Source organism: Phyllobates terribilis, unplaced genomic scaffold (assembly GCF_046119375.1).
Source record: "Phyllobates terribilis strain yellow unplaced genomic scaffold, ASM4611937v1 Scaffold_10__3_contigs__length_209671492, whole genome shotgun sequence".
NCBI lineage: Eukaryota > Metazoa > Chordata > Amphibia > Anura > Dendrobatidae > Phyllobates > Phyllobates terribilis.
The window spans coordinates 83,730,497-83,742,917 of record NW_027362770.1 but is presented as its reverse complement, the minus strand read 5'-3'; positions in this window follow the sequence as shown (position 1 = coordinate 83,742,917).

Sequence of the window (12,421 nt, the reverse complement as noted above, 5' to 3'; positions counted from 1 at the left end):
GTTTTATTGCCCCTTGGAAGAGACATGGAGGTCACAGTATATTAACAAGACGGTTTTAATGCCCCTTGGAAAAGTGGTGGAGGTCGCAGTGGATTAAAAAGACAATACCTATGCCACATGGAAGAGTGGTGAAGGTCCCAGTGGAATAAAAAGACAATACCTATGCCCCTTGGAAGAGTGGTGGAGGATACAGTGGAATAAAAAGACAATATCAATGCCCCGTGAAAGAGACGTGGAGATCACAGTATCTTAACAAGGCTGTTTTAATGCCCCTTGGAAGAGAGGTGGAAGTCGTAGTGGAATAAAAAGACAATATCAATGCCCCTTGAAAGAGTGCTGTAGGTTACAGTGGAGTAAAAAGACAATATCAATGCCTCTTGCAAGAGCTGTGGAGTTCAGAGAGGTTTAAATTGACGGTTTTAATGCACCTTGGAAGAGACGTGGAGGTCACAGTAGCTTAACAATACGGTTTTAATGCCCATTGGAAGAGTGGTGGAGGTCGCAGTGGATTAAAAAGACAACATCAACGCCACTTGGAAGAGTGGTGAAGGTCCCAGAGGAATAAAAAGACAATATCAATGCCCCTTGGAAGAGTGGTGGAGGATACAGTGGAATAAAAAGACAATACCTATGCCTCGTGAAAGAGAGGTTGAGGTCACAGCAGCTTAACAAGATGGTTTTAATGCCCCTTGGAAGAAAGGTGGAAGTTGCAGTGGAATAAAAAGACAATATCAATGCCCCTTGGAAGTGTGCTGGAGGTTACATTGGAATAAAAAGACAATATCAATGCCCCTTGCAAGAGCTGTGGAGTTCAGAGTGATTTAAATTGACGGTTTTAATTCTCCTCGGAAGTGACGTGGAGGTGACAGTAGCTTAACAACACGGTTTTAATGCCCCTTGGTAGAGTGGTGTAGGTCGCAGTGGATTAAAAAGACAATATGAATGCCCCTTGGAAGAGTGGTGGAGGTCGCAGTGGAATAAAAAGACAATATCAATGCCCCTTGGAAGAGTGGTGGAGGTTACAGTTGAATAAAACGACAATATCAATTCCCCTTGGAAGAGAGATGGAGTTTACAGTAGAATAAAAAGACAATATCAATGCCCCTTGGAACAGTGGTGGAGGTTACAGTTAAATAAAAAGACAATATCAATGCCCCGTGGAAGAGATGTGGATGTCACAATAGCTTAACAAGACGGTTTTAATGCCCCTTGGAACAGTGGTGGAGGTCGCGTGGAATAAAAAGACATTATCAATGCCCCTTGGAAGAGTGGTGGAGGTCGCAGTGGAGTAAATAGACAATTTCAATGCACCGTGGAAGAGATGTGGAGGTCACAGTAGCTTAACAAGACGATTTTAATGCTTCTTGGAAGAATGATGGAGGTCGCAGTGGAATAAAATGACAATGTCAATGCCCCTTTGAAGAGTGGTGGAGGTTAGAGTGGAATAAAAAGACAATACCAATGCCCGTTGGAAGAGCTGTGGAGATCAGAGTGGTTTAACCAGATGGTTTTATTGCCCCTTGGAAGAGACGTGGAGGTCACAGTATATTAACAAGACGGTTTTAATGCCCCTTGGAAAAGTGGTGGAGGTCGCAGTGGATTAAAAAGACAATATCAATGCCACTTGGAAGAGTGGTGAAGGTCCCAGTGGAATAAAAAGACAATATCAATGCCCCTAGGAAGAGTGGTGGAGGATACAGTGGAATAAAAAGACAATATCAATGCCCCGTGAAAGAGACGTGGAGATCACAGTATCTTAACAAGGCTGTTTTAATGCCCCTTGGAAGAGAGGTGGAAGTCGTAGTGGAATAAAAAGACAATATCAATGCCCCTTGAAAGAGTGCTGTAGGTTACAGTGGAGTAAAAAGACAATATCAATGCCTCTTGCAAGAGCTGTGGAGTTCAAAGTGGTTTAAATTGACGGTTTTAATGCACCTTGGAAGAGACGTGGAGGTCACAGTATCTTAACAATACGGTTTTAATGCCCCTTGGAAGAGTGGTGGAGGTCGCAGTGGATTAAAAAGACAACATCAATGCCACTTGGAAGAGTGGTGAAGGTCCCAGAGGAATAAAAAGACAATATCAATGCCCCTTGGAAGTGTGCTGGAGGTTACATTGGAATAAAAAGACAATATCAATGTCCCTTGCAAGAGCTGTGGAGTTCAGAGTGGTTTAAATTGACGGTTTTAATTCTCCTCGGAAGTGACGTGGAGGTGACAGTAGCTTAACAAGACGGTTTTAATGCCCCTTGGTAGAGTGGTGTAGGTCGCAGTGGATTGAAAAGACAATATGAATGCCCCTTGGAAGAGTGGTGGAGGTCGCAGTGGAATCAAAAGACAATATCAATGCCCCTTGGAAGAGTGGTGGAGGTTACAGTTGAATAAAAAGATAATATCAATTCCCCTTGGAAGAGAGATGGAGGTAACAGTGGAATAAAAAGACAATATCAATGCCCCTTGGAACAGTGGTGGAGGTTACAGTTAAATAAAAAGACAATATCAATGCCCCGTGGAGGAGATGTGGATGTCGCAATAGCTTAACAAGACGGTTTTAATGCCCCTTGGAACAGTGGTCGAGGTCGCGTGGAATAAAAAGACATTATCAATGCCCCTTGGAAGAGTGGTGGAGGTCGCAGTGGAGTAAATAGACAATTTCAATGCACCGTGAAAGAGATGTGGAGGTCACAGTAGCTTAACAAGACGGTTTTAATGCTTCTTGGAAGAATGATGGAGGTCGCAGTGGAATAAAATTACAATGTCAATGCCCCTTTGAAGAGTGGTGGAGGTTAGAGTGGAATAAAAAGACAATACCAATGCCCGTTGGAAGAGCTGTGGAGATCAGAGTGGTTTAACCAGATGGTTTTATTGCCCCTTGGAAGAGACGTGGAGGTCACAGTATATTAACAAGACGCTTTTAATGCCCCTTGGAAAAGTGGTGGAGGTCGCAGTGGATTAAAAAGACAATATCAATGCCACTTGGAAGAGTGGTGAAGGTCCCAGTGGAATAAAAAGACAATATCAATGCCCCTTGGAAGAGTGGTGGAGGATACAGTGGAATAAAAAGACAATATCAATGCCCCGAGAAAGAGATGTGGAGATCACAGTATCTTAACAAGGCTGTTTTAATGCCCCTTGGAAGAGAGGTGGAAGTCGTAGTGGAAGAAAAAGACAATATCAATGTCCCTTGAAAGAGTGCTGTAGGTTACAGTGGAGTAAAAAGACAATATCAATGCCTCTTGCAAGAGCTGTGGAGTTCAAAGTGGTTTAAATTGACGGTTTTAATGCACCTTGGAAGAGACGTGGAGGTCACAGTAGCTTAACAATACGGTTTTAATGCCCTTTGGAAGAGTGGTGGAGGTCGCAGTGGATTAAAAAGACAACATCAATGCCACTTGGAAGAGTGGTGAAGGTCCCAGAGGAATAAAAAGACAATATCAATGCCCCTTGGAAGAGTGGTGGAGGATACAGTGGAATAAAAAGACAATATCTATGCCCCGTGAAAGAGACGTTGAGGTCACAGTAGCTTAACAAGACGGTTTTAATGCCCCTTGGAAGAGAGGTGGAAGTTGCAGTGGAATAAAAAGACAATATCAATGCCCCTTGGAAGTGTGCTGGAGGTTACATTGGAATAAAAAGACAATATCAATGTCCCTTGCAAGAGCTGTGGAGTTCAGAGTGGTTTAAATTGACGGTTTTAATTCTCCTCGGAAGTGACGTGGAGGTGACAGTAGCTTAACAAGATGGTTTTAATGCCCCTTGGTAGAGTGGTGTAGGTCGCAGTGGATTGAAAAGACAATATGAATGCCCCTTGGAAGAGTGGTGGAGGTCGCAGTGGAATCAAAAGACAATATCAATGCCCCTTGGAAGAGTGGTGGAGGTTACAGTTGAACAAAAAGACAATATCAATTCCCCTTGGAAGAGTGATGGAGGTTACAGTGGAATAAAAAGACAATATCAATGCCCCTTGGAACAGTGGTGGAGGTTACAGTTAAATAAAAAGACAATATCAATGCCCCGTGGAAGATATGTGGATGTCACAATAGCTTAACAAGACGGTTTTAATGCCCCTTGGAACAGTGGTGGAGGTCGCAGTGGAATAAAAAGACATTATCAATGCCCCTTGGAAGAGTGGTGGAGGTCGCAGTGGAATAAAAAGACAATATCAATGCCCCTTGACGAGTGGTGGAGGTTACAGTGGAATAAATAGACAATTTCAATGCACCGTGGAAGAGACGTGGAGGTCACAGTGGAATAAAAAGACATTATCAATGCCTCTTGGAAGACTGGTGGAGGTCGCAGTGGATTAAATAGACAATATCAAAGCTCCTTGGAAAAGTGGTGGAGGTTACAGTGGAATAAAAAGACAATAATAATGCCCCTTGGAAGAGCTGTGGAGTTTAGAGTGGTATAACGAGACGGTTTTAACGCTCCTTGGAAGAGACGTGGAGGTCACAGTAACTTAACAACACGGTTTTAATGCCCCTTGGAAGAGTGGTGGACGTAGCAGTGGAATAAAAAAACAATATCAATGCCCCTTGGAAGATCGGTGGAGATAACAGTGGAATAAAAAGACAATATCAATGCCCCGTGGAATAGATGTGGAGGTCACTGTAGCTTAACAATATGGTTTTAAAGCCCCTTGGAAGAGTGGTGGAGGAAGCAGTGGAATAAAAAGACAATGTCAATGCCCTTTGGAAGAGTGGTGGAGGTTAGAGTGGAATAAAAAGACAATACAAATGCCCCTTGGAAGAGCTGTGGAGTTCAGAGTGGCTTAACAAGATGGTTTTAATGCCCCTTGGAAGAGAAGTCGACGTCACAGTAGCATAACAAGACGGTTTTAATGCCCCTTGGTAGAGTGGTGGAGTTCGCAGTGGATTAAAAAGACAATATCAATGTCCCTTGGAAGAGTGGTGGAGGTCGCAGTGGAATAAAAAGACAATATCAATGCCCCGTGGAAGGGACGTGGAGGTCACAGTAGCTTAACAAGACGGTTTTAATGCCCCTTGGAAGAGTGGTGGAGGTTGCAGGGGATTATAAAGACAATAACAATGCCCATTGGAAGAGTGGTGGAGGTCGCAGTGGAATAAAAAGACAAAATCAATGCCCCTTGGAAGAGTGGTCGAGGTTACAGTGGAATAAAAAGACAATATCAATGCCCCTTGGAAGAGCTATGGAGTTCAGAGTCTTTTGACCAGACGGTTTTAATGCCCCTTGGAAGGGACGTGGAGGTCACAGTAGCTTAACAAGACTGTTTTAATGCCCCTTGGAAGAGTGGTGGAGGTCGCAGTGGATTAAAAAGACAATATCAATGCCCCTTAGAAGAGAGGTGGAAGTCGCAGTGGAATAAAAAGACAATGTCAATGCAACTTGGAAGAGTGGTGGAGGTTACAGTGGAATAAAAAGACAATATCAATGCCCCGTGGAATAGACATGGACATGACAGTAGCTTAACAAGATGGCTTTAATGCTCCTTGGAAGAGTGGTGGAGGTTGCAGTGGATTAAAAAGACAATATCAATGCCCATTGGAAGAGTGGTAGAGGTCGCAGTGGAATAAAAAGACAAAATCAATGCCCATTGAAAGAGTGGTGGAGGTTACAGTGGAGTAAAAAGACAATATCAATGCCCAATGGAAGAGTTGTGGAAGTCTCTGTAGCTTAACAAGAAGGTCTTAATGCCCCTTGGAAGAGTGGTGGAGGTCGCAGTGCAATTAATATACAAAGTCAATGCCTCTTGGAAGAGTTGTAGAGGTTAGAGTGGAATAAAATGACAATACCAGTGCAGATTGGAAGAGCTGTGTAGTACAGAGTGGTTTAAATTGACGGTTTTAATGCCCCTTGGAAGAGACGTGGAGGTCACAGTAGATTAAAAAGACAATATCAATGCCCGTTTGAAGAGTGGTGGAGGTCGCAGTGGATTAAAAATACAATATCAATGCCACTTGGAAAAGTGGTGGAGGTCGCACTAGAATAAAAAGGCAATATTAATGCCCCGTGGAGGGGACGTAGAGGTCGCAGTAGCTTCACAAGACGGTTTAAATGCCCCTTGGAATAGAGGTGGAGGTCGCAGTTGATTAAAAAGACAATATCAATGCCCCTTGGAAGAGTGGTGGAGGTCGCAGTGGAATAAAAAGACAATATCAATGCCACTTGGAAGAGTGGTGGATGTTACAGTCGAATGAAAAGACAATATCAATCCCCCTTGGAAGAGATGTGGTGGTCGCAGTGGAATAAAAAGACAATATCAATGCATTGTGGAAGAGACTTGGAGGTCACAGTAGCTTAACAAGATGGTTTTAATGTCCCTTGGAAGAGAGGTGGTGGTCGCAGTGGAATAAAAAGACAATATCAATGCCCCTTGGAAGAGTGGTGGAGGTTACAGTGGAATAAAAAGACAATATCAATGACCATTGGAAGAGTGGTGGAGGTCGCAGTGGAATAAAAAGACAATATCAATGCCCGTTGGAAGAGTGGTGGAGGTTACAGTGCAATAAAAAGACAATATCAATGTCCCTTGGAAGAGTGCTGGAGGATACAGTGGAATAAAAAGACAATATCTATGCCCCGTGAAAGAGACGTGGAGATCACAGTATCTTAACAAGGCTGTTTTAATGCCCCTTGGAAGAGAGGTGGAAGTCGTAGTGGAATAAAACGACAATATCAATGCCCCTTGAAAGAGTGCTGTAGGTTACAGTGGAGAAAAAGACAATATCAATGCCTCTTGCAAGAGCTGTGGAGTTCAAAGTGGTTTAAATTGACGGTTTTAATGCACCTTGGAAGAGACGTGGAGGTCACAGTATCTTAACAATACGGTTTTAATGCCCCTTGGAAGAGTGGTGGAGGTCGCAGTGGATTAAAAAGACAACATCAATGCCACTTGGAAGAGTGGTGAAGGTCCCAGAGGAATAAAAAGACAATATCAATGCCCCTTGGAAGAGTGGTGGAGGATACAGTGGAATAAAAAGACAATATCTATGCCCCGTGAAAGAGACGTTGAGGTCACAGTAGCTTAACAAGACGGTTTTAATGCCCCTTGGAAGAGAGGTGGAAGTTGCAGTGGAATAAAAAGACAATATCAATGCCCCTTGGAAGTGTGCTGGAGGTTACATTGGAATAAAAAGACAATATCAATGTCCCTTGCAAGAGCTGTGGAGTTCAGAGTGGTTTAAATTGACGGTTTTAATTCTCCTCGGAAGTGACGTGGAGGTGACAGTAGCTTAACAAGACGGTTTTAATGCCCCTTGGTAGAGTGGTGTAGGTCGCAGTGGATTGAAAAGACAATATGAATGCCCCTTGGAAGAGTGGTGGAGGTCGCAGTGGAATCAAAAGACAATATCAATGCCCCTTGGAAGAGTGGTGGAAGTTACAGTTGAATAAAAAGACAATATCAATTCCCCTTGGAAGAGAGATGGAGGTTACAGTGGAATAAAAAGACAATATCAATGCCCCTTGGAACAGTGGTGGAGGTTACAGTTAAATAAAAAGACAATATCAATGCCCCGTGGAAGAGATGTGGATGTCACAATAGCTTAACAAGACGGTTTTAATGCCCCTTGGAACAGTGGTCGAGGTCGCGTGGAATAAAAAGACATTATCAATGCCCCTTGGAAGAGTGGTGGAGGTCGCAGTGGAGTAAATAGACAATTTCAATGCACCGTGGAAGAGATGTGGAGGTCACAGTAGCTTAACAAGACGGTTTTAATGCTTCTTGGAAGAATGATGGAGGTCGCAGTGGAATAAAATGACAATGTCAATGCCCCTTTGAAGAGTGGTGGAGGTTAGAGTGGAATAAAAAGACAATACCAATGCCCGTTGGAAGAGCTGTGGAGATCAGAGTGGTTTAACCAGATGGTTTTATTGCCCCTTGGAAGAGACGTGGAGGTCACAGTATATTAACAAGACGCTTTTAATGCCCCTTTAAAAAGTGGTGGAGGTCGCAGTGGATTAAAAAGACAATATCAATGCCACTTGGAAGAGTGGTGAAGGTCCCAGTGGAATAAAAAGACAATATCAATGCCCCTTGAAAGAGTGCTGTAGGTTACAGTGGAGTAAAAAGACAATATCAATGCCTCTTGCAAGAGCTGTGGAGTTCAAAGTGGTTTAAATTGACGGTTTTAATGCACCTTGGAAGAGACGTGGAGGTCACAGTAGCTTAACAATACGGTTTTAATGCCCCTTGGAAGAGTGGTGGAGGTCGCAGTGGATTAAAAAGACAACATCAATGCCACTTGAAAGAGTGGTGAAGGTCCCAGAGGAATAAAAAGACAATATCAATGCCCCTTGGAAGAGTGGTGGAGGATACAGTGGAATAAAAAGACAATATCTATGCCCCGTGAAAGAGACGTTGAGGTCACAGTAGCTTAACAAGACGGTTTTAATGCCCCTTGGAAGAGAGGTGGAAGTTGCAGTGGAATAAAAAGACAATATCAATGCCCCTTGGAAGTGTGCTGGAGGTTACATTGGAATAAAAAGACAATATCAATGTCCCTTGCAAGAGCTGTGGAGTTCAGAGTGGTTTAAATTGACGGTTTTAATTCTCCTCGGAAGTGACGTGGAGGTGACAGTAGCTTAACAAGACGGTTTTAATGCTCCTTGGTAGAGTGGTGTAGGTCGCAGTGGATTGAAAAGACAATATGAATGCCCCTTGGAAGAGTGGTGGAGGTCGCAGTGGAATCAAAAGACAATATCAATGCCCCTTGGAAGAGTGGTGGAGGTTACAGTTGAATAAAAAGACAATATCAATTCCACTTGGAAGAGTGATGGAGGTTACAGTGGAATAAAAAGACAATATCAATGCCCCTTGGAACAGTGGTGGAGGTTACAGTTAAATAAAAAGACAATATCAATGCCCCGTGGAAGATATGTGGATGTCACAATAGCTTAACAAGACGGTTTTAATGCCCCTTGGAACAGTGGTGGAGGTCGCAGTGGCATAAAAAGACATTATCAATGCCCCTTGGAAGAGTGGTGGAGGTCGCAGTGGAATAAAAAGACAATATCAATGCCCCTTGACGAGTGGTGGAGGTTACAGTGGAATAAATAGACAATTTCAATGCACCGTGGAAGAGACGTGGAGGTCACAGTAGCTTAACAAGACGGTTTTAATGCCTCTTGGAAGACTGGTGGAGGTCGCAGTGGAATAAATAGACAATATCAAAGCCCTTTGGAAGAGTGGTGGAGGTTACAGTGGAATAAAAAGACAATAATAATGCCCCTTGGAAGAGCTGTGGAGTTCAGAGTGGTATAACGAGACGGTTTTAATGCTCCTTGGAAGAGACGTGGAGGTCACAGTAACTTAACAACACGGTTTTAATGCCCCTTGGAAGAGTGGTGGACGTAGCAGTGGAATAAAAAAACAATATCAATGCCCCTTGGAAGATTGGTGGAGGTAACAGTGGAATAAAAAGACAATATCAATGCCCCGTGGAATAGATGTGGAGGTCACTGTAGCTTAACAATATGGTTTTAAAGCCCCTTGGAAGAGTGGTGGAGGAAGCAGTGGAATAAAAAGACAATGTCAATGCCCTTTGGAAGAGTGGTGGAGGTTAGAGTGGAATAAAAAGACAATACAAATGCCCCTTGGAAGAGCTGTGGAGTTCAGAGTGGTTTAACAAGATGGTTTTAATGCCCCTTGGAAGAGAAGTCGACGTCACAGTAGCATAACAAGACGGTTTTAATGCCCCTTGGTAGAGTGGTGGAGTTCGCAGTGGATTAAAAAGACAATATCAATGTCCCTTGGAAGAGTGGTGGAGGTCGCAGTGGAATAAAAAGACAATATCAATGCCCCGTGGAGGGGACGTGGAGGTCACAGTAGCATAACAAGACGGTTTTAATGCCCCTTGGTAGAGTGGTGGAGTTCGCAGTGGATTAAAAAGACAATATCAATGTCCCTTGGAAGAGTGGTGGAGTTCGCAGTGGATTAAAAAGACAATAACAATGCCCATTGGAAGAGTGGTTGAGGTCGCAGTGGAATAAAAAGACAAAATCAATGCCCCTTGGAAGAGTGGTCGAGGTTACAGTGGAATAAAAAGACAATATCAATGCCCCTTGGAAGAGCTATGGAGTTCAGAGTGGTTTGACCAGACGGTTTTAATGCCCCTTGGAAGGGACGTGGAGGTCACAGTAGCTTGACAAGACTGTTTTAATTCCCCTTGGAAGAGTGGTGGAGGTCGCAGTGGATTAAAAAGACAATATCAATGCCCCTTAGAAGAGAGGTGGAAGTCGCAGTGGAATAAGAAGACAATGTCAATGCAACTTGGAAGAGTGGTGGAGGTTACAGTGGAATAAAAAGACAATATCAATGCCCCGTGGAATAGACATGGACATGACAGTAGCTTAACAAGATGGCTTTAATGCTCCTTGGAAGAGTGGTGGAGGTTGCAGTGGATTAAAAAGACAATATTAATGCCCATTGGAAGAGTGGTAGAGGTCGCAGTGGAATAAAAAGACAAAATCAATGCCCATTGAAAGAGTGGTGGAGGTTACAGTGGAGTAAAAAGACAATATCAATGCCCAATGGAAGAGTTGTGGAAGTCTCTGTAGCTTAACAAGAAGGTCTTAATGCCCCTTGGAAGAGTGGTGGAGGTCGCAGTGCAATTAATATAAAAAGTCAATCCCTCTTGGAAGAGTTGTAGAGGTTAGAGTGGAATAAAAAGACAATACCAGTGCAGATTGGAAGAGCTGTGTAGTACAGAGTGGTTTAAATTGACGGTTTTAATGCCCCTTGGAAGAGACGTGGAGGTCACAGTAGATTAAAAAGACAATATCAATGTCCCTTTGAAGAGTGGTGGAGGTCGCAGTGGATTAAAAAGACAATATCAATGCCCCTTGGAAGAGTGGTGGAGGTCGCAGTGGAATAAAAAGACAATATCAATGCCACTTGGAAGAGTGGTGGATGTTACAGTCGAATGAAAAGACAATATCAATCCCCCTTGGAAGAGATGTGGTGGTCGCAGTGGAATAAAAAGACAATATCAATGCATTGTGGAAGAGACTTGGAGGTCACAGTAGCTTAACAAGATGGTTTTAATGCCCCTTGGAAGAGAGGTGGTGGTCGCAGTGGAATAAAAAGACAATATCAATGCCCCTTGGAAGAGTGGTGGAGGTTACAGTGGAATAAAAAGACAATATCAATGACCATTGGAAGAGTGGTGGAGGTCGCAGTGGAATAAAAAGACAATATCAATGCCCGTTGGAAGAGTGGTGGAGGTTACAGTGCAATAAAAAGACAATATCAATGACCCTTGGAAGAGTGGTGGAGGTCGCAGTGGAATAAAAAGACAATATCAATGCCCCTTGGAAGAGTGGTGGAGGTTACAGTGGAATAAAAAGACAATATCAAAGACCCTTGGAAGAGTGGTGGAGGTCGCAGTGGAATAAAAAGACAATATTAATGCCCCTTGGAAGAGTGGTGGAAGTTACAGTGGAATAAAAAGACAATATCAATGACCCTTGGAAGAGTGGTGGAGGTCGCAGTGTTTTAAAAAGACAATATTAATGCCCCTTGGAAGAGAGGTGGAGGTCACAGTTGATTAAAAAGACAATATCAATGCCCCTTTGAAGAGTGGTGGAGGTCGCAGTGGATTAAAAATACAATATCAATGCCACTTGGAAAAGTGGTGGAGGTCGCACTAGAATAAAAAGGCAATATCAATGCCCCGTGGAAGGGACGTAGAGGTCGCAGTAGCTTCACAAGACGGTTTAAATGCCCCTTGGAAGAGAGGTGGAGGTCGCAGTTGATTAAAAAGACAATATCAAATCCCCTTGGAAGAGTGGTGGAGGTCGCAGTGGAAAACAGAGACAATATCAATGCCCCTTGGAAGAGTGGTGGAGGTTACAGTCGAATAAAAAGACAATATCAATGCCTCTTGGAAGAGCTGTGGAGTACAGAGTGGTTTAACCAGACGGTTTAATGACCCTTGGAAGAGACGTGGAGGTCACAGTATCTTAACAAGATAGTTTTAATGCACCTTGGAAGAGTGGTGGAGGTCGCAGTGGAATAAAAAGACAATATCAATGCCCCTTGAAAGAGTGGTAGAGGTTACAGTGAAATAAAAAGACAATATCAATTCCTCTTGAAAGAGCTGTGGAGTTCAGAGTGGTTTAACAAGAAGGTTTTAATGCCCCTTGGAAGAGTGGTGGAGGTAGCAGTGCATTAAAGAGACAATATCAATACCCCTTGGAAGAATGGTGGAGGTTACAGTGGAATAAAAAGACAATATCAATGCCCCTTGGAAGAGCTGTGGAGTTCAGAGTGGTTTAACCAGACGGTTTTAATGCCCCTTGGAAGAGATGTGGAGGTCACAGTAGCTTAACAAGACTGTTTTAATGCCTCTTGGAAGAGTGGTGGAGGTCGCAGTGGATTAAAAAGACAATATCAATGCCCCTTAGAAGAGAGATGGAAGTCGCAGTGGAATAAAATACAA